General features: G+C 40.2%; 1 protein-coding gene and 1 long non-coding RNA gene across 2 annotated transcripts in view; both read right to left on the reverse strand.

The window, feature by feature from the left end:
- LOC109099905 (myosin light chain 4-like) overlaps positions 1-23,293 on the reverse strand; it is a 117,903-nt gene that overhangs the window by 9,287 nt on the left and 85,323 nt on the right. The window lies entirely within an intron of this gene.
- LOC122146955 lies at positions 14,021-18,822 on the reverse strand. Its single transcript, XR_006161293.1, has 4 exons — positions 18,710-18,822; positions 18,474-18,622; positions 16,364-16,503; positions 14,021-14,051 (listed from the first exon to the last, which is right to left on the reverse strand). It is a non-coding gene; the product is annotated as an uncharacterized LOC122146955 (long non-coding RNA).

Raw genomic sequence — 23,293 nt, forward strand, 5'->3', positions numbered from 1 at the left:
GAGCAACGAAACCAAGGGCAATCGACTGAGGGTGCCTCAAGGAGTATAATAAACCAAGTTTGAGCACTCTAGCACGTAAGGGTCACGAGATATGGGGGGGTCGACCACTTCATAAGTGACCACTCTTCGCATTTATCTATATAACCTAACCCTAACTCTAACCCTAACTCTAACCTAACCCTAACCCTAACCCTAACCCTAACCCTAACCCTAACTCTAACCCTAACCCTAACCCTAACTCCTACCCATTCTACCCCTAATAAATGACATCATTTTAGCCCCACCCATCATAATCCTACCCATTCTACCCCTAATAAATTACATCATTGTAGCCCCACCCATCCTAATCCTACCCATTCTACCCCTAATAATTTATATGGAGAAGTATTATCCATAAATATTAATAAATACTATAAAAACCTTATTATAAAAACAACATTTATTATTGAAAACAATACACGTCTATACGATTAAAAATCTCACTATCTGTGGTTCAACGTTAAAAAGACCAAATATATTGGTGGTGAAGTAGTGGGCCTAGGCCGTGGGGGCAGGCCTTGGCCGAGGCAGGAGAGCGGCCAGAAGGAGTATTGAAGGACTGTGCATTACCAGAGCTGGACTGTGCTTCAGCTCTTGGATTTTTTCTAATCCTAACCCTAACTCTAACCCTAACCCTATCCTAATCCTACCCATTCTACCCCTAATAAATTACATCATTTTAGCTCCACCCATCCTAATCCTACCCATTCTACCCCTAATAAATTACATCATTGTAGCCCCACCCGTCCTAATCCTACCCATTCCACCCCTAATAATTTATATGGAGAAGTATTATCCATAAATATTAATAAATACTATAAAAACCTTAATATAAAAAACAACATTTATTATTGAAAAACAATACTCGTCTATACGATTAAAAATCTCACTATCTGTGGTTCAACGTTAAAAAGACCAAATATATTGGTGGTGACGTAGTGGGCCTAGGCCGTGGGGGCAGGCCTTGGCCGAGGCAGGAGAGCGGCCAGAAGGAGTATTGAAGGACTGTGCATTACCAGAGCTGGACTGTGCTTCAGCTCTTGGATTTTTTCTAATCCTAACCCTAACCTAACCCTAACTCCTATGGCTATACACACCCTGGCTCTAAACCTACCCGTTAGTAACCCCGGTGGCTATACCCACCCTGGCCCTAAACTTAACCATTGGTAACCACTGTGGCGTAAACCTGGGAAAAACACCCTAATCACTCTAACCCTGGGCTGCTTAACCCTGGGTCACATTGGGAGGCTTTTTGATCGGGAGGTCGTGCCCACAATCAGATGTAAGGATGAGAGGGGATGCGTGCTTGTGAACTTGGCCTGGCTTGGATGGGTCTTTACGTGGTCAGTGGACGGATGGACCGAGCACAACCAGGTTCAGACCTTAGGTTTGAACCTTGGACGTTTCATTCCCCTAACCCAACACCAACCCTACCAAAACCACCCAAAACCTAACCAACCCCTCAAAAAACACTCAGAAGCACTCAAAAACCACTCAAAACCACTCAAGAACACTCAAAACCACTCAAAACCAACACCAACCCTACCAAAACCACCCAAAACCTAACCAAACCACTCCAAAAAACACTCAAAACCACTCAAAAAACACTCAGTCCAACCCACCCAAAACACTAAGTCAAACCAATGGCTAAGTCCCAACCAGCTTATATGACTAAGTCCAACCCACACAAAACACTAAATCCAACCAGTATGACTAAGTCCCAACCAGTCACATAACTATGTCCAACCAATATGACTGTCACAACCAGCCACATATTACTGAGTCCAACCCACCTAAAAAAACTAAGTCCAACCTATATGACTAAGTCCCAACCAACACACCGAACACAAAACATTAAGTCCAACCTACACATATAAATACACCGCCTCCAAAAAAAAAAAAGCGTAGCAGTGATAGGAAAAGCCATGCTTCTGAATGACAGATCCTAATGACGTCATGTAGATGGAGAAGAGAAGTGGTCCAAGTACTGAGCCTTGAGGAACCCCAGTAGCAAGTTGTTGTGGCTTAGAAACTTCACCCCTCCAAGACACCATGAAGGATCTATCAGAAAGAGAATCAGAATCAGAATCAGAAATAGCTTTATTGCCAAGTATGCTTGCGCATACAAGGAATTTGTTTTAGTGACATAAGCTTCCAGTACACAAAGACAACAACACACAGTCAAAAAAATAAAAAATAAAAACCCTTTACAGATAAATAAGTGTATAAACAATTGTGCTATAAATGATAATGGAATTGGATTGAGTAAGATGCAGGGATGTACTAGGATGAAGGGGTAACAAATAAATATAAGGATATTGCACATTTTTATTGTATAAGTGGGGAACATTTAACTGTTCATGAGGTAGATTGCCTGGGGGAAGAAACTGTTCTTGTGCCTGACTGTCCTGGTATTTGCAGCTCTAAAGCGCCGGCCAGATGGCAAAAGTTCAAAGATGGGGTAACTTGGGTGTGAGGGATCCAGAGTGATTTTCTGAGCCCTTTTCCTCACTCTGGATGTATACAGTTCTTGAAGGGTGGGCAGGGGAGTACCAATAATCCTTTCAGCAGTCTGAACCGTTCTCTGTAGTCTTCTGATTTTGTAGCTGAACCAAACCACACAGTTATTGAAGTACACAGGACAGACTCAATGACGGCTGAGTAGAACTGTTTCAGCAGCTCCTGTGGCAGGTTAAACTTCCTCAGCTGGCGAAGGAAGTACAACCTTTGTTGGGCCTTTTTAACAATGGAGTCAATGTGATTGTCCCACTTCAGGTCCTGAGAGATGGTGGTTCCCAGGAATCTGAATGACTCCACTGCAGCCACAGTGCTGTTCGTGATGGTGAGTGGGGGGAGTGCAGGGGGGTTTCTTCTGAAGTCCACGATCATCTCCACCTTTTTTGAGCGTGTTCAGCTCCAGGTTGTTAAGACTGCACCAGACAGCCAGCTGCTCAACCTCTTGTCTGTAAGCAGACTCGTCACCGTCCTGGATGAGACCGATGAGAGTGTGGTGTCGTCTGCAAACTTCAGGAGCTTGACAGAGGGGTCTTTTGAGGTGCAGTCGTTGGTGTACAGCGCAGAGAAGAGCAGTGGGGAGAGAACACATCCCTGAGGGGCACCAGTGTTGGTGGAGCAGCTGTTGGACATGAATTTCCCCAGTCTCACTAGCTGTTGCTTATCTGTCAGAAAGCTGGTGATCCACTGACAGATAGAGCTAGGAACAGAGAGCTGGGTCAGTTTGGTCTGGAGGACGGTTTGGATGATGGTGTTGAAATCCGAACTGAAGTCCACAAAACAGGATCATCACATAAATCCCTGTTTTGTCCAGATGTTGCAGGATGAAGTCCAGTCCCATGTTGATTGCATCATCCACGGACCTGTTTGCTCAGTAAGCAAACTGGGGTCCAGTAAGAGTCCAGTGATGTCCTTCAGATAAGGTAGAACCAGTTTTTCAAAGACTTCATGACGACAGACGTTAGAGCCACAGGTCTGTAATCATTAAGTCCTGTAATCTTGGGTTTCTTTGGAATGGGGATGATGGTGGAGCGTTTGAAGCAGAAAGGCACTTCACACAACTCGAGAGATCTGTTGAAGATCTGTGAAAAGATGGGGGCCAGCTGGTCAGCACAGGTTTTCAAACAGGCTGGTGTAACGCCATCTGGGCCTGGTGCTTTTCTTCTTTTGTTCTTCCTGAAGACCTGGTGCACATCATCTTCACAGATTTGAAGAGCAGGAGGTGTGGAGAGGGGTATTGCAGGAGGTGTTAACGGTTGTGTAGAGAGATGGTCAGAATGGGTGTTGGGGGTTTCAAATCTACAATAAAACTCATTCAGGTCGTTAGCAAGTCGTTGATTAGTCCAGTGCAGGAGGATGGTGTCTTGTAATTAGTGATGGCTCTCAGTCCACTCCACACTGAAGTTGAGTCGTTGGAAGTAAACTGGTCTTCCAACTTTTTAGCGTAGGTCTTTTTAGCCGCTCTAATCTCTTTGTTCAGTGTGTTCCTGGCCTGATTGTACAAGACTCTGTCCCCATTTCTGTAGGCATCCTCTTTGGCCTGACGAAGATGTCTGAGTTTTGCTGTAAACCATGGCTTATCATTGTTGAATGTTAAATAAGTCCTGGTAGGAATGCATATATCCTCACAAAAAACTAATATATGATGTTACGGTCTCTGTGAGTTCGTCCAGATCGGTGGTAGCAGCTTCAAAAACCACTCCAATCAGTGAGGTCAAAACAGGCTTTTTAAATCCTGCTCTGTTTCGTTGGTCCATCTCTTTACAGTCTTTACTGCAGGTTTAGCAGATTTAAGTTTCTGCCTGTAGGTTGGTATAAGATGAATCAGACAGTGATCAGACAGTCCCAAAGCTGCTCGTGGAACAGAGTGATATGCATCCTTTTTGTGTGTGTAACAGTGATCCAATATATTACTGTCTCTGGTGGGACATGTAACATGCTGTCTGTATTTTGGCAGTTCACGGGAGAGATTGGCTTTATTAAAGTACCCAAGAATGATTAAAACAGAGTCCGGGTGTTGTTGTTCTGTCTCTGTGATCTGGTCAGCGAGTTTCTGTAAAGCCAGACTTACGTGCGCTTGCGGAGGGATATAAACACTCACCAGAATGAACGAGTGAATACTCCCGCGGCGAATAGAATGGCTTGCAGTTAATGAAGAGTGTTTCTAGATCTGAGCAGCACATCTTCTTTAACAAAGTTACATCTGTACACCACCGTTCATTGATGTAAAAGCATGTCCCGCCGCCGCGCGATTTCCCCGTTGATTCTGCGTCGCGATCCGCTCTGAACAGCTGAAAGCCCGGCAGATGGAGCGCGCTGTCCGGTATGGCGTTATTGAGCCAGGTTTCCGTGAAACACAGAGCAGCAGAGTGTGAGAAATCCTTATTTGCCCGAGAGAGCAGAAGGATTTCGTCCGTTTTGTTGGGTAGAGAGAAGAGATTTGCCAGATGGATGCTAGGCAACGGCGTTCGAAATCCGCGCTTCCTGAGTCTAATGAGCGCACCAGCTCGCTTCCCCCGTTTGAGCGTCCTGAAGCGTTTGATCAGCGCCGCTGCTCCGCCGACAACAATGTTCAGTAAAACGTCTGAATAATTGAAATCCAGTAAAAGATCTTGTGGTGTGTTCTGCCGAATGTTCAGCAGTTCTTCCCTGGTGAAACGGATCGTGTTTGTTAAACAAAAAACAGGAAAAACGAACAAAAACAGTACAAACACTGGAGAGCCAAGCACTAAAGCAGCCGTCTGCGGCGCCATCGAGAGCTATCTGTATCTGTTTGAGGTAGGAGTTAAGCCACTGGAGTGCGGTTCAAGAGATGCCCATCTTTCTGAGGGTGGACAGGAGAATCTGGTGATTAACGGTGTCAAAAGCAGCAGACAGGTCCAGCAAAATGAGTACTGAGGATTTTGAAGCTGCTCTTGCCAGTCGCAGGGCTTCGGTAACCGAGAGCAGGGCAGTCTCAGTTGAGTGGCCACTTTTGAAGCCAGATTGGTTGCTGTCCAGGAGGTTGTTCTGTACAAGAAACATAGGGAGCTGGTTGAACACAGCCCATTCAAGTGTCTTTGCAATGAATGGAAGAAGGGATACCAGTCTGTAGTTTCCTAGAAGTGCTGGATTTAGAGATGGGTTCTTCAGCAGTGGGCTTACCCGAGCCTGCTTAAATGCTGAGGGAAATGTTCCAGAGTGAAAGAGAGGAGTTGATAATGTGAGTAAGTGAAGGTATGACTGAAGAAGAAATCGCTTGAAGGAGGTGAGTGGGGATCGGATCCAGTGGGCAAGTAGTAGGATGATGGCCCCCCCCCTGGACAGGATAAGTTTGGAAACGTCCGTCTCTGAGAGTGGAGAGAAGGAGGAGAGAGAGTGTGCATTAGTCATTGTGAAGTTATCCTCAGTCTGCGGTGTGGAGAATTGGTCACTGATGGTTCTTGTCTTATTTGTGAAGAAAACTGCAAAGTCGTCAGCTGTAAGAGTCAATGAAGGAGGAGGCACAGATTAAGAAGAGAAGAGAAGGTTTTGAAGAGTGTCAGACCGTCACAACAGTTGTTAATTTTGTCGTGGTAGTATGATGTTTTAGCAGTGAAGACGTTTGCAGAGAAGGAAAGAGAGGAGAGACTGATACACACTGAGGTCAGTAGAGTTTCTTGATTTAAGCCATTTCCTCTCTGCAGCCCTGAGTTTAGAGCGATGTTCACGGAGAACATCGGACAGCCAGGGGGCAGATGGGGTGGTGCGGGCTGGTATAGACGACAGTGGGCAAAAGTTGTCCAAGCAAGAGGTTAGAGTGGAGCAAAGAGTGTCCGTAGCACTGTTCGTTTCCAGAGCTGAAAACTGAGAGAGTGAAGGAAGTGAGGATGAAACCACAGAGGATAGGCGAGATGGAGAAAGTGAGCATAGGTTCCGTCGAAAGGTGACCTGCGTTTTGAGCGTGTGCCGCTTCAGGAGTAAATGCTAATATCAGTAAGTGCAATACCAACATCCATGTTTTGTTAAAGTAATCGATCTGTTGGTTCTATTGTTGTTCAAAATTATTAACATTTCACTTTCCACTGGGATCGTCCCAAATTTTTATAAACAGGCAGTGATAAGCCCCATTTTAAAAAAAGATCCATTTGGATCCAGCGGAGCATTGCAATTATAGGCCAATATCTAAACTGCCTTTTCTTTCAAAAGTCTTAGAAAAGCTGTCAGCTGCTCAGCTACTACTTTCTCCAAGTAGTAACAATGGCCTCCTGGCTAAGTATCAGTCTGGCTTTAGAAAGATGCACTCTACCGAGACTGCTCTCCTCGAAGTATCTAACGAAGTCCAAATGGCGGCCGACTCAGGAAGATACCCAGTATTGGTTTTATTGGATTTATCATCAGCCTTTAATAAAGTGGACCACAAAATATTGTTACATAGATTGGAAAATGAGTTTGGTGTGGCTGGGCCCGTTTTAAAGTGGTTTTCCTCTTACCTGAGCAATAAAACTTTTTTTTGGACTGCCATTCGAGACTTCTGGTCAGAAATTGTTTTTATCACCTAAGAAATATTGCTAAATTGAGGATGATTTTAACGGACTCTGATCTTGAGATGGTTATTCATGCTTTTGTTTCTTCATGTTTAGATTATTGTAACCTCTTTTACTTTTCTTAACAAATCTGCTCTAAATCGTCTCCAAATGGTACAAAATGCTCTGCAAGGCTTTTAATGGATTCTGGCAGACGGGCTCACATCAACCCTATTTTTATATTCCTCCCTACACTGATACCTATCAAATTTCGCATTATTTTAAAATATTAGTTTTCATTTTTAGAGCTTTAAATGGTCAGGCCCCACAATACATCACTGACTTGCTATGCACATACTCCCCAGGTCGTTCCCTTCGATCAGCAGGCCAAAGTCTTTTAATTGTCCCAAAGACTCGTTATATAAAACCCGGGGAGATCTGTCCTTTGAGGCTGTAGCCCCCCAGACTGTGGAACGGCTTTGCCTTTGTTAGGCATCAGGCTTTCCATTTCACATTGCCTACCTGTGGGTGTCGCTGTTGGACAGTGTTATTCCTGCTTCCTGCTTGCCGTGCTGCTGCTGTTTGTGATCGTAGCTCCGTGTAGCTTTGTTTTTCTGTAGAATCTTTATATTACTGTCACTCTCTGTTGTTTAAAGTGATAAAATATAACTTAATTCCCACCATATTTCTGATTATTATCTATCAATCTAATCTGATTAATTTGATCGTTCACTTTTATTTTAAATCCGCGAGTGCAGTGCACCTGCATTGTGTTAGCACTCGTTAGCTTGTCATTAGCGTTTCCATTTGTGCCTATCGCTGTTTTCTTTCCTCCTCTCCTCTCTCTCGTTACTCTCTCTCTACGGTTTTCACAAGTTCATCAAACAACACTGGTAAGAGCATTCATCAATTACGGGTGAGTAATGGCTTCTCCTGCTATTGTTATTTGCACTGCTTGCCACATGTATAGTTTATCTATCTCTGTCGGTGATTAGGGATTCACATGTGATAAATGCAGGGAAATAGTTCGGCTGACAGAGAAGATTTCAGAATTAGGAGACACGCATCCAAACTTTAATTGAGGAGCAGTAAGAATGTGAGGGCTCTAGATACGGCTTTGGATGCGTCTAGCTCAGGGAGTCCTGTACCTTGTTCGGTTTTTCGGTAACAGGGCCTTTGCAGCAGGGCAAACGGTTGACTGTGAGGCGGCATAGTCGTGGGTCTAAACACCACTCTTCTGTTCCGATCAAAACATTAAACAGGTTCTCCCCACTCAGTGATGCACCCACTGAGAAACCTGATGAAAGTGCTCTAGTTATTGGCAATTCTATTGTACGGAATGGGAAAATAGAGACACCAGCCACCATAGTCCAATGTTTACCGGGAGCCAGGAGCGCCTGACATCTTAGCAAATTTAAAAGTGCTGGCTAATGCTAAACGTAAATACAGTAAGATTGTTATTCACGCCGGTGCTAATGATGTTCGACTTCGCCAGTCGGGAGATCACTAAAAATAACATTAAAGAGGGTTCTAGGGGTGTGAACTTGCAAGCATGATGTCAGACACTGTAATATGCTCTGGTCCCGTCCCTGCTTACCGTGGTGATGAGATACATAGCAGATTGTCATCACTCAATGGCTGGATGTCTAAGTGGTGCCCGCAGAATAACATAGGTTTCATAGACAATTTGGACAAGCTTTTGGGGCAGACCTGACCTGTTGAAAAGAGATGGTCTTCATCCCTCCTGGGGTGGTGCCACTCTTCTTTCTAGATATATGGCACATAGTCTTAGAGTTTGTACTTGACTAACTGGGGCCCAGGTCAGGAAGCAGACAAACTGGCTAAACCGGACTGTCTGCTAGCCGCCTCCCAGTCACAGAAGTCAGTTAATTCTCAGCACATAGAGACTCTTTCACCTAGATATCACACTATAGAGACTGTGTCTGTTCCCCGGGCTAGAAAATACAAAAAACGTCCAAACGAATTTAAGAGCAACAATTTAATTGAGGTTCAACAAATAAAAAACAGATGCACTAGGATAAACAAATGATAAAGCTTGGCTTATTGAATATCAGGTCCCTTTATACGAAAGCACTTTTTGTAAATAATATGATCACTGATCATAATCTAGATGCACTCTGTTTGACAGAAAACTGGCTAAAACCTGATGATTTTACATTATTTTAAATGAGTCTACACCCCAAGAATACTGTTATAAACATGAGCCACGTCCAAAAGGTAAAGGGGGAGGTGTTGCTTCAATTTATAACAATGTTTTCAGGATTTCTCAGAGGGCAGGCTTCAAGTATAACTCGTTTTGAAGTATTGGTGCCTTAATATAACATTATCCAGAGAAACAAATGTTAATGATAAATCCCCTGTGATGTTTGTACTGGCTACTGTATACAGGCCACCAGGGCACCATACAGACTTTATTAAAGAGTTTGCTGATTTTACATCCGAGTTAGTGCTGGCTGCAGATAAAGTTTTAATTGTTGGTGATTTTAATATCCATATTGATAATGAAAAAAGATGCATTTGGGATCAGCATTTATAGACATTCTGAACTCTATTGGGGTTAGACAACATGTCTCAGGACCTACCCATTGTCGAAATCATACTCTAGATTTAATACTGTCACATGGAATTGATGTTGATGGTGTTGAAATTATGCAGCCAAGCGATGATATCTCAGATCATTATGGTAGTTTTGTGCAAACTTCATATAGCTAAAACATGTAAATTCCACTTCTTGTTACAAGTATGGTAGAAACCATCACTTCTACACAAAAGACTGCTTGTGTAAGTAACCTTCTGATGTATCCCAATTCCTTAGCATATCCAAAACCTCAGAACAACTTGATGATGTAACAGAAACTATGGGACTCTTTTTTCTCTTTTTTAGGCATTTTAAATACAGTTGACTCTTACGCGTAAGGAAGGTTAAGGGGAAAACAGTCTGACACCGTGGTTGTAATGAGCACAATAGCACACTAAGAGAGCAGCCCGGGAAAATGCGGAGCGGCACGCTGTGAGGAAAACAAAACTAGAAGTATTTCGTATTGTTGGAGGGAAAAAGTAAACTATCTTACAAAAAAGCATTAAAAACTGCTAATCTCGATTACTTTTTCGGTTTCTCGTTTAGAAGAATAACAAACAAACCCCAGTATTTATGCAATACGAATGGTAAAATTATACGAAAAGTAAAGCAATCACCAAGTGTTGGACATTCTCAACAGCACAGCAGTAATGACTTTATGAACTACTATTACTTCTAAAGTCGAGACTATTAGCAGATAAAAATTGTAACATGCAGCCATCGCTACAGTATACACAGACAGTGCACTATAGATCCCCTGAGGAACAGTTCCACTCATTTTCTCTACTATAGGAGAGGAAGAATTGTAAAAACTTGTTAAATCATCTAAACCAACAACATGTATGTTAGACCCTATTCCATCTAAGCTCCTAAAAGAGGTGCTTCCAGAAGTCATAGATCCTCTTATGACTATTATTAATTCCTCATTGTTATTAGGCTGTAGGGTTAAGCCTCTCATCACAAACACCAGCAACTGTTACCCCAAAGTGCTGACCGTCCACTACATAGACCAATCTTGACAATCTCCCTTTGTCATTTCAGAAGATAATAGAAAAGATTAGTATCCTCAAACGCATTATTTTTAGAGAAAAATGGCATCCAGTCAGATTTAGACCGATCAGTAGTGACTGAGACGGCTCCCTTAGAGGTTACAAATGACCTGCTGTTATCATCTGCTGTGGTTGTATCGGCTCTATTAGTGCTAATTGGCTCTTAGTGCTGCGTTCGACAATTGACCCACTATTCTTTTGCATAGACTAGAACACTTTGTTGGCATTGAATGGAAGTGCATTAGCCTGGTTAAATCGTATTATATGACCGCCATCAATTTTAACACTGATGAAGAGGTATCATTGTTCCACAAGGCAGTATGGAGTACTGCACGGCTCAGTACTAGGACGTTAAGCTTCACGCTTTACATGGTACCTTGGGAGCTATCATCAGGAGAAGAATGCTTCATCTAGGCTAATATCAGCTTCTGTTTCTCGGCTTATTTGAAAAAAACTAAGGTCATAGTCCGTAGCCACCAGATCGGTAAGTCTGTATCAGAAAAAAAAAAAACAGATCATTCGAGGGTCACTGAAGTCACCCGGATCTCAGACTTATGTGCCTCGTATCCAGTCATCAGTTAGGAATGGTGTGGATGTAGCACCTTTAAAGCCACGGACCTCTACAGCATTTTCCTCTCAAAAAAGACAGCGGAGCACCAGGACAACTAGAGTCCCAGAGACAGATCCCCTGTAAAGAGACCTTGTCTCATACGACCACCATGACAAGACCACAGGAAACAGATGATTCTTCGCACAGTCTGACTTGGCTGCAGCCTGTGAATTGAACTTCTGTTTTCGTCTGGTCCAGAGGACGAACTGGACCCCCAACCTGAGCCTGGTTTCTCCCAAGGTTTTTTTCTCCATTCCTGGCACTGATGGAGTTTTTTGGTCCCTTTCCGCTGTCGCCTCTGACTTACTTAGTTGGGGGACACTCCCTCATTTACAGCGATATCATTGACTTGATTGGCAATATTAGTGCACAGATACTATTTAAACCGAACTGAGCTGCAATGATGACATCACTGAATTCAATGATGAACTGCCTTAACTGTCATTTTGCATTATTGACACTGTTTTCTAATTAATGTTGGTTCAGTTGCTTTTGAACGAAATCTGTTTTGGTTACAAGTGCAAGTATATAAATAAAGGTGACTTGACCTAACTTGTGTAATGTTTTTGACTGAACTATGTAAATGTTCCTATCATATATACTTTGACGAAATCTTTTTTGTTTAAAGCGCTATATAAATAAAGGTGACTTGACTTAACTTGTAATGTTTTTGACTGAACTATGTAAATGTTCCATCATACATATACATATATATTTTTTTTTTTTTTTTTTTTTTTTTTAAACTGTGTATTGGCTGATGTGTGTTGTAACGCGGTGTAAGTTGAGTTTCATTGCAGGCTCCCATGAGAAGTGTTCAATAACCGCCAGATCAACACGACCATAGAAATAAACTCAGTCTACAGAAATGACCACTGACCTGTTCGGCATCACTTAGTACCAACACAGTCACCATAATAATAATCAGTAAGATGTGCTATGAACAAGAACATGTTCATCCAATCAGAATCATAATCCCAGTAAATGTTAATTTACTCTTTCCTGTCTGAGTTTAATTACCACTGGATTTGAAATGAAGAACATCTTATAAACTCCTCAAATTCTTCAATCTCAACTAATGCTGTAAACTACACAATAAACCCCATCAGTTGCTACATTATTAATATTAGTGCACATATGGCTTTTATAATATATTTGAAAATAAAGATACATATTTACATGTTTTTTTTTTTTTTTTCTTTAACCTTTATTTAACCAGGAAAGTCCCATTGAGATTAAAAACCCTCTTTTTCAAGGAGTCCTGGCCAAGAGGCAGCAAAAAACACAGTAAATTACTTTTATGAAAGTTATACAATACAAATAATTAAAAACATTTACAATTTAAACAGGCTCATTTCTGGTTCTCTCAATCTGGACTTAAAAAGCATTTAAGGAAATAAGTTCAGATAATTTCAAGTCCTTTTGCAATAAGTTCCATGCAGAAGGAGCTGAGTAAGACAAAAGCCCTTTTTCCCAGTTCTGTACGGGGCAAATGGAACAATGAGCAGCAAGTGATCATTTGATCGCAATGAATAAGAACTAACACTTCTCCATACTCCTGTTATTAAACTACAGATGTTACTGACATCTTTCTGCAGTTGAATCACTGATTGATGGATTCCATGATTCAGAAAACTGATTTCAGTGAGTTGTTCTGATTCTGATGTTCGTTCATGTTTATTTTCTGCTGAAACTAGTAGTAAAGAGGAAGAGATGATCGTCTGAGCATTCACTACAGCATCTGTCAGCACACGAATGAGAGACAAAAACATTTACTGATTATATTTTATAAACTAAACTGACAGAATTTATGTGGAGACTTGCTGGTTTCACATCAAATGTAAGCTCAGGTTATTGTGTGGGAGGCACTACAAATAAAGTTTCTCTACGCTTTGTTTCACAAAATCAATTGGAAAACAGGAGTGATTAATTCTTGGGATTTAAGGATTGTTGTCGGGTTTGTCAAAATGAGACTGTAGTAAAACAGGGAGGATCAATATTTTCCCCCCAGCCCTAGTGATTTCTCTCTTCCCTGGATAGAGCTCCAGGACAGAGGAGTATTGTGCTTTATGAATTATGAACCCACTTTTCACTTCTATCAAGACACATCTATTTTGTGGTCAAAAAGGCAAAATAAAAAAGCAATGACGCTGAAGGTGTGGAAAAATGCATTATTTATTAGATGTACTAAGCAACACCAGCACAGTTCTCAGCGGCCTTCGCTTCTCGCTCTTCCTCTGAACGGCCGCCCTTGATCTTCTTCCTTCACGCCACTTGACTGTTCTCCGTCATCAGCTGCTGCTTCCTCGTCTGCTTTTGGGGCGCTTCCTGCTTCTCTGAGCTTTCCTTCATCTCCTAACAGAAACGAGCACGCATGCGTTCATCAGACTAACATTCATCAGAGATCTCACACACACAAACAGAAGGAGGCACGTACCAAGTCCGAGCGAATCTCTGGCTTCGCATCACTCGCTCCCAGCAGCATCACGCACTTCCCTCTTCCTGTGTGGGAAGGCGGGCAGTTTCTCTCCGCGATCGAGTGGCTTCGATTCGGCTGGAACAGCTCCACATCATACCTGCACAATACACAAATGAGAGGCCTGTGTGATTTGCTGCTGCGCAATACACACCTGAGAGACACTGAGAGAGTTTACTAACCGAGACAGGAAGACTGAGACTGACTGTGTGGACGAATGTCTGACCCGGGATTATCCCAGATCTCCCTGCTCTGGCGGTGCGGCCTACCGATGGATGTAGTCCTGAGAGAGAGAAACAGATTCATGTCAGCACAAAAGAACATCATGTGCTGATCAACAATCACGATCTAACCCAAGCATTTTCACTGAGCTAAACAGCAAACAAACAGCCCATAATAAACACATTACACACATTAGCTCATCTCTCTTGAGTCTCTGAGTCAGAGTCGTTCTTCTGTCACGTGATGAAGCAGTATTAGGATACAGAAATTAATTCCAGCCTTGCTTACAAACACACACAGTTTTTAACAGGTACCTGATGCATTTCTGGTGTCTCAAATTAGCCAGCTTTTTATTTCTTACAGTTTATACTTTTGTGAATTTCTGTCATGATGGTTCTTTTCCAGAACACTGAATGTGAGTAATTAAGAGCTGATCATGTTTTAAACTTATCCATGTGATGGAGGAAATCACTTTGATAAAACAAAGAGATGCCTACACCAGAACAACAACATACAGTTAATACAGTTTTGTTGGGGAAGTCGTTGGCTAATGGTTTAGAGAGTCGGACTCCCAACTCGAAGGGTTGTGAGTTCGAGTCCGGGCCAGCAGGAATCTGTAGGTGGGGGGAGTGAATGTACAGGCGCGCTCTTCCACCCTCAATACACATGACTGAGGTGCCTTAGCCTTGAGCAAGGCACTGAACCCCAACTGCTCCCCGGCGCCGCAGCATATGGCTGCCCACTGCTCCGGGTGTGTATTCACTGCTCGTGTGTGTGCACTTCGGATGGGTTAAATGCAGAGCACAAATTCTGAGTATGGGTTCAGCCATACTTGGCTGAATGTCAACGTCACTTTTTTTTAACTTTTAATATGCAATGTTTGCCTTGGCCTTGGTTGCATCAGTTTATTTTTCTATCTAGAAATGTGATCAACGTCATGTAAGTAGGTGTTGGGGGAGTGTTGGCTATAATATCTAGCATTTTAATTGTATTCTGCTGAAATGAACGAAATGACTTGAAAAAAATATTTGTTCATTCAACGAGACTCAAAGATGCGAGTCAGTAAAATGATACTAACTTACCATCACCGATATGAACATAAATCATCATTCACACGAGGATACATCTCATAGCAGATCTAATATCAGATCATTTAGTCAGACGTAAAGTGAGTGGTTTGATTATTCTATCATCGTTTATATTCACCTCCTATCATTTAGAAACTGTGGCACTTTCATTTTATGTGTAGAAACACAAAAGAAGATATGTTTTTATGTTCTGTTCTCATCATTTCTGATCCATCCAGTGAAAGTCTAGAGATTGAGTTGCTGTCAAATGGTTTAATCACGATTAATCACATCCAAAATAAAAGTTTTTTGTTTACATACTATATGTATGTGTACTGTGTATATTTATTATGTATATTAAATAAATACCCTGACATACATACAGTAAATATTTTGGAAAATATTTACATGCATATATAATTTATATATTTATATTCTTATATTTTATATATATGATAACCATATATTTAATATATAAACATAATCATTTTTCTTAAATGTATATACATGCAATGTCGTTTGTAATTATATATACGATGAATAATCATACACAGCTACACGCATATATTATGTAAAAAAAAACTTTTATTTGGATGTGATTAATCATTTGACAGCAGCTACTAGAGATATTAACGATATCTTTCTTTAGTGTCCAAACAGAATGGAGCTGTGGTTGCTGTTTCACTGCAGTGCATCTGGAATTTAATGACAAGCTTGAATTCGGGTTCATAAATCTACTCTTAAAGATTACTTATTTTTTTATGTTTTGTTGACTTTTGTCACCAAACCAATTTATTTATTATGAGATGATTCTGTGTGACTATCCACATTATAACTAAATACTTCTCTGTTTCAGATTTGACTGCAATGATAAAAAACTGACACTTCAAATCAACACTCTATGTCAACTTTTACTAAAACCAGTCTTTAATTATGTCTGAAAATATATCCAAAACCTAATATAAGTAATGCTTATGTCTTACGTTCTCTACAGCAAATGATTTATTTGTATTTATATACAGGGCTATACAGCCTTCTAGTGGTTACACAGTCAGTGGTATTGCAGATGATACATTTAGAGATTCATATTAAGAAAAATATCTCTAAAAATATTAAAAAAGAAAACTATTATTAAGCTAAAATCACAAAAGCCCAAATATTTATTCTGTGTCTTCAATAATTTGTATGTTTGTCTTTATAAGTGTTTGGGCTGTTCAGTGTTTCTCGTAGCTCTGCATTTCAGGGGCTTGAAATCTGATTTATCACAGCAGTAAAGAATAAAGCTTGTGTGTGTGTGTGTGTTCACCTTGGAGTGTGTGGGGATGTCGAAGTTGATGACGCAGTCCACATGTGGGGATGTCCAGGCCTCGAGACGCCACGTCTGTGGCCAGCAGGACTGAGCGAGACTTGGACTTGAACTTGTTAAGAGCCACCGAGACGCTTGTTCTGAAACAGAGAGCCACATCAGATCAGTCTGACTCAAAGCATCTTCACAAGAGAGCAAAACAGCAGAATCACTGAGAGAAAGAGCTCGCAGTCCGGAGGGTGAAGCTGCTCTACTGAAGACAATCAGATCATATTCAGCTTATGTTCTCAATAGGTATACACCACAATGAAAATTCTTGGCCGAAGCCAAAACTGAATAAAATGAAACACTGGGGCGAAGATCGAATATGGAACACTTTTTTTTTTTTGCATTTCCTCCCCATTTATTTTGCTATTTTTTTTCGGCGTGCTTAAATTAAATATCCAAAATGGTGCTTTTTACTGTTTTGTGCTGCTTTTCAAAGTAAAAAATCAATTACTGAAACCATCAATTTAATAATTTTAACATTCCAGTCGACATTATTTTCTGGTGTGTGGATGATTCTAAGAAAATCCACATGGTGATAGAGATTCTGAGAAGGTCCACTGATTTAAATTAAACCCAAGTGTTGTTGAGAGATTCTGAGAAGTCAGTACTCAGAATGTGTTCTATTCATAATAATAAGTTTCATTTCAAAAATTAAAAATTAATATTTCATGGTAAGGATCTGTCTCATATATATATTCACAGGTTTCATTTTTATATTCAAAAATGTTTTTGGTAAACTTTATGGTATATTTCATATGTAATTTCACAGTATTTCTAACTGCGTAGTCAGCTGAGTCTGTATTTTGCATATGAAGCGTTGAACTGCATGTATTGTCTTTTGTATCAATATTTCTTAGAATTTTCAGTATGATACTTTGAATCTAAAAGCAGGAAGAAGTCCTAAATCGAGACATTGACTAGACTATTTTTAAAGGTCAGGTGTTATTAGTGATAGCCAGATGACGACTTTATGCCTAGAACAACAGTATATAAGATAGACTCTGCAAAATAGAGTGGGTTTGACTTTCTGAGACTCTGGTCTCTCTATCTTTTCAGCTCACTTCCTCTTCTTTGGCTTCACTCGACAATCTCTTAGACTCAGACTTAGAACTCTTACAGGTTTTTATTCAAATTCAGATACCTTGAAATTAAGATACTTTGATACTCTGATACTTTGATATTTTAATACTCTAATATTTTGGTACTTTTGATCTCGAACAGAATAATTGTTTATGTTTTAATTACAATTGTATTAATATTTTGATTAATACTGGTTGGGTTCAATCCATCATAAATGGATTGTTATTAAAAATGTACTAACATTGGATTTACATTTTTTATGTTTGTAGGTTGTTATTATTATCCAGAACTTTATTTCCAAGTTATGATTTGTGGTTTCTGTTCTCTATTTTCTTTTTAATAAATTTGCATATTATAACACCTTGACCGCCTGAATTGGATTAAATTTTTGCATCATTTTCATTTTGAATTTGGGAAGATGTTTGTCACACGCACCACATATGTGCCACATCCATGCCTTGTAAAAAATACATAAAATGTTACTGTTTCAGTGCAGAATTTAAAACCCTGGCTAACTAGCTTGTGCTGACAGAATCCAAGCAACCTTTCATGTGTATATTAGAAAACATAACATTCCTGCAGATTATTTCCTAATTGTTTATGGCCATTTTGGTGATTTTGATCCCTCATACAGTAACCCCCTTCCTCTTCTCATGGAAGAAATGTGATGCAGTGCTAAACAGCAAACAGCTTTCGGTGCTTGTAATGATTTTGTGCATCTTTCTCTGACAGTTTTAAATCTGATATGTTTGCTGCGTTATAAAGAGTGGTGCTTCTCACACTATGCTGGTTAGTATTTGATTGCGTCACCAAATATGTCATTGTTCGGTTGTACAATTTATTCAGTCTTTTTCACTTATATAGCTTTTTTTTTGCTATTTTCGCCTAATAGTTTTGGTTGCAGAACATTTGGTGCATCCCTAGATTTCAATCAGTGCAGTCTCTATACCAGTATTATTCAGATGGTACTCTGAGTGTGTACCTGACTCATCTGTCCGTGGAGAGGGATGGCCGTGATGCCCAGGTTTCTGAGCAAGAGCGCCACCCGCTGGGCATTATTACACGTGCCGCAGAAAACCATGGAAAAGAGTTCCCAGCCAGTTCATTCAAGATAGAAACCAGATAACAGTCCTGCGAACAAACACAAGCTCACATCACACACATCCACTGACAGCACTCTCCTCAGGGTCAGAGTCAGCTGTTTCATAAAGACAGAACCTTGTACTTGGATGGGATGAAGATGTAATACTGCTGCAGCTTATCAACGGTGGCATATTTGGAGGAAACGGTGCATTTGACAGGATCCTGTAGAGCCACGCGCTGCAGCGTTCTGCACCTGAAACACAGAGACCACTGCTTTAATCAGGGCTGAACTGATGCCTACAGTTAATATTGTAATCATGATTATGAGTGGGCAATATGACCAAAACTTTATGTTAGTGATTTGTTTAAAGATAGTGATACATATTAAATATACATTTTCTGTAAATAAGGTTGCTCTATCATCTACATTTTAGAGACATTTTCATAATTTCACAATTCTCAATACTATAGTAATGTATTAGTGTAACTGAAATTAGCAACAAAATTATTGAAAATAATTAAACAGTCCAGTAATAAAGCAAGCAAAGAGCAGTCGTCGTGATTTTGTCTTTCGTCGTTTCGTTGTTTGATCAATCACGGGTGGTTCTCAAACTTTTTTGGTCATGCCCCCCTTAAACCTAGAAAAAAAATGTCGCCCCCATCCCACCTCAGACTGGCAAATGGATTTCACTAGAGCTTTATGAAAAATAGAGCGGCTTTTAATTTGAACAACTTGCTTGAGTGAAAAAAAACACCTGCATCACTTCTTCTGAAACACCTTGTAGAATTTGTCATTTTGACAACGGACACAGTCTTTAACCACCTGTTAACCTGCTCCTGGACGCCATCTATACTGAAGCGGCTTCTTTGTTTGCAAGAGCGTATGTAAGAAAATACCTATGTCTTCAGCAAATGCAGGTGCTGGTCATATAATTAGAATATCATCAAAAGTTGGTTATTTCACTAATTCCATTCAAAAAAGAAGTGAAACTTGTATATTATATTCATTCATTACACACAGACTGATATATTTCAAATGTTTATTTTTTTTAAATTTTGATGATTATAACTGACAATATGGAAAATACCAAATTCAATATCTCAGAAAATTAGAATGTTACTTAAGACCAATACAAAGAAAGGATTTTTAGAAATCTTTGCCAAGTGAAAAGTATGAACATGAAAGTATAGGCATGTACAGCACTCAATTACTTAGTTGGGGCTCCTTTTGCCTGAATTACTGCAGCGATCTTGGCGTGGCATGGGAGTCCCGATCAGTCTGTAAGCTTTTCTCCAGGTGTTATGAAGTCCAGGTTGCTCTGATAGTGGCCTTCAGCTCTTCTGCATTCTTGGGTCTGGCATACCGGCATCTTCTCGTCACAATACCCCATAGATTTTCTATGGGTTAAGGTAAGGCGAGTTTGCTGGCCAATTAAGAAACAGGGATAACATGGTCCTTAACACCAGGTACCTGGTAGCTTTGCACGCAGAGTGCAGGTGCCAGTCCTGTGGAAAATGAAATCTACTAATTAGCTGATTAGAGTGTGGCAGCAGGTGTCTTCAATATTGACCTTTTTCACAATATTCTAATTTTCTGAGATAACTGAATTTGGATTTTTCCTTATTTTGTCAGTTAGAGTTATCAAAATTAAAAGAAATAAACATTTGAAATATATCAGTCTGTGTGTAATGAATGAATATAATATACAAGTTTCACTTTTTGAATGGAATTAGTTAAATAAATCAACTTTTTGATGATATTCTAATTATATGACCAGCACCTGTAGCTCCCCATCTGAGAGGGTTTTCAGTGCCAGTGGGAACATAGTTTTATGCCACAGAGCTTCTCTTAAACCAGAGACAGTAGACAGACTTGTGTTCTTAAGCTAAAAACTTGTATATTAAAAAAATAAATAAAACAATAAAAAAAACCTTATCCCAGTTTAATCATTTCCCCCAGTTGCACAATGTAAATTGTGAATTGCATGCACTAAAAAAGTTGACAGAATGCACTTTCTGTACTTGTTTTACACTACTTGAGTTACATATACATGTGTTCATTTAATAAAGAGCAGTAAGTGATCACTTGGTCTACAGTTTTTTACAGATATATCAAATATCGTAAATGTTGACATAGAGAATAGTTTTTTTTTATATATTCACGCCAGCCCTAATGACCCACGCCCCCTTCAGTGCCTGAGCCCCCTCACTTTGAGAACCCTGGATTAATATAAAGCACAGTCCAGCAGGAATATTAGCTGCTATCACTTAAGAGTTTGCACGAATCAAGTTACTGTTAAAATTAAGTAAATTAAATAAAAATTATCAAACCAATTTAACTGTTACACATGTCTTTTCAGTCTCACTGGTTAGGTTCATTTATTATATGACCGACGAGGTTTACGCAAATACAGTGCAATTCTCTTTAGCACTTTTTAGAACATGAATAATCTATACACTTCAATCCAGCAAGCAACGACCCATTTTGCAAAAGTCGCGTTACATGTTTTCTGATTTGCTGTGAAATTGGGTTTTATGGAGGAACGAAAGCACACCGCTGGAAAGGGGGCAGAAAAGGGGGCTCAATAATCGTTTTATCTCGATTGTTGTATTTTCATAATCGTTGGAGGCCGAAATCGAAATCGCTTTTTTGATGCATTGCACAGCCATAATGTTGAATTTCCCCGTTTTCTAACCCCCAATCAAAAAGTACCACCCTTCATCACTAACTCCTCACATGTGAGTCACTGAACAACAACCAATCAATACACACACATCTACACAACTACACATGCTTGATGTGTTTCCTTTCTTTTCCTACTGTGTAATACTGCTATTCACACACACAAATGATTACAGTTAAAAAAAAAAAGTTTGCTTTCAATCTTGCTTTTGTGTTTACTGTGAATATTTCAACATCTCTCTGACAATTAGTTTTCAATCTTGTGCAGAAATGGTTACACAGGAGCTCATGAAAGAAGAGCATTAGATTTTTGAATAACTGTGTTTATATTGATATATCCAACAATAGAATATTATTTCAAAAGGTGTTTGCATACGAAGACAGATTTTGGCTTTTTAGATGTGTTTTGTGATATTTTGAATGCAGTATCTTCAATTTTGCAAGAGGATGTGAGGCATTTTGAATTTTGTGTGTGGCAGTTCTTTGGATTTGTGTGTAAAGTTTTGAAAAAAAGGCAAAGTTTTAAAAAGTGTGGTAAGCAGATTGAAGACAGCCATAAAACCTGGTTAAGCCATGGTTTACAGTGAATTGATAACAGCTAAGTGGCGTTGTTTTGGCATGATGTGAAGCGGATTGACGTAAACCCTCTAAGGCTGTGATAAGGAAGGAAAGGACGGAATTGTGGGGCCAAGTATTGGGGTTCCCTACTCAGAAGTTGTGGTCTGCATTTAACCCATCAAAGTACACACCACGTGAACACACAGCCGAGCAGTGTACAGGCCGGAGAGCAGTTGTGGGTTTGGTTCTTTGCGTCAGGGTCTCTCCTCAGTCATGGTACTGAAGGTGGAAAGAGCGCTTGGGATTCACTCCCCTCCCCCACCGACAATCCGGCCGACCTGAGACGCGAAACCGCACCTTCGGTTACTCTCTTATCTTAGGCCACACTACCCCCATTATAAAAACATTACTCCAATATGTACAATTTTCACAAAATAACAAGGCAAAGAAAGTGTAACGATATTAATAAAAACATGATTCTTCTACCAAACAATGCAGTTGTCGGTAGAAACGTTTGGTTCCAACAAAGTGGTTGCTGAGACCACGAGCCTAAACAAAGGATATGTTTGTAGAGTAATTTACACCAGCTTCGAACTTGGCTCAGCCAATCAGAATCAGTCAAGGAGCCGTAACTGCTGTTTAAAAACAAAAAAACTGTAAAACATATCCGTAGCGTTTGTACCTTTTTTATCATGGGGGCCGAAAACAGGAATTTGCGTCTGTCCCCCCCCCCGCGAGGAATTACCTTCCATGATTCTTATCCACCTGAAACAAAGCACAAACACGAGTTCAGATACTGTAATGACTTACAGCTCAAACGACACCACACCAAACATTCAATGTTTGGGGTCCCTACGTCATTAATGTTTCTATTCATCAGGATGCATTAAATAGATCAAAATTGACAGTAAAGACGTTTATAATATTACAGAAGATCTCTATTTCAAATAAATGCTGTTCTTCTGAACTTTATATTCATCTCTGAATCCTGAAAACTTGAATGTACCAGTTTCCACAAAAATATTGGTCAGTACAACTGTTTTCAGCATTGATAATCAGAATGTTTCTTGAGCAGCAACTCAGCATATTAGAATGATCTTTGTATGATCTTGTAATCTTTGATGATCAACTGACCTTCAAAGACCACATTGCAAAGACTGCTCGATCTTTCAGGTTTGCATTGCACAACATCAGAAAGATCAGGCCCTTTCTAACGGAGCATGCAGCACAACTTCTTGTCCAGGCCCTTGTCATCTCTAGGCTGGACTACTGCATTGCTCTTCTGGCTGGACTTCCATCAAGCACAATCAAACCTCTACAAATGATTCAGAATGCAGCAGCATGACTGGTCTTCAACAAGCCCAAAAGAGCCCATGTTACACCTCTCTTTATCTCCTTGCACTGGCTACCGGTTACGGCTCGCATCAAGTTCAAGACATTGATGCTTGTATATAGAACAGCCACAGGCTCAGCACCCG

The sequence above is a fragment of the Cyprinus carpio genome, chromosome A12, assembly GCF_018340385.1.
Source record: "Cyprinus carpio isolate SPL01 chromosome A12, ASM1834038v1, whole genome shotgun sequence".
NCBI lineage: Eukaryota > Metazoa > Chordata > Actinopteri > Cypriniformes > Cyprinidae > Cyprinus > Cyprinus carpio.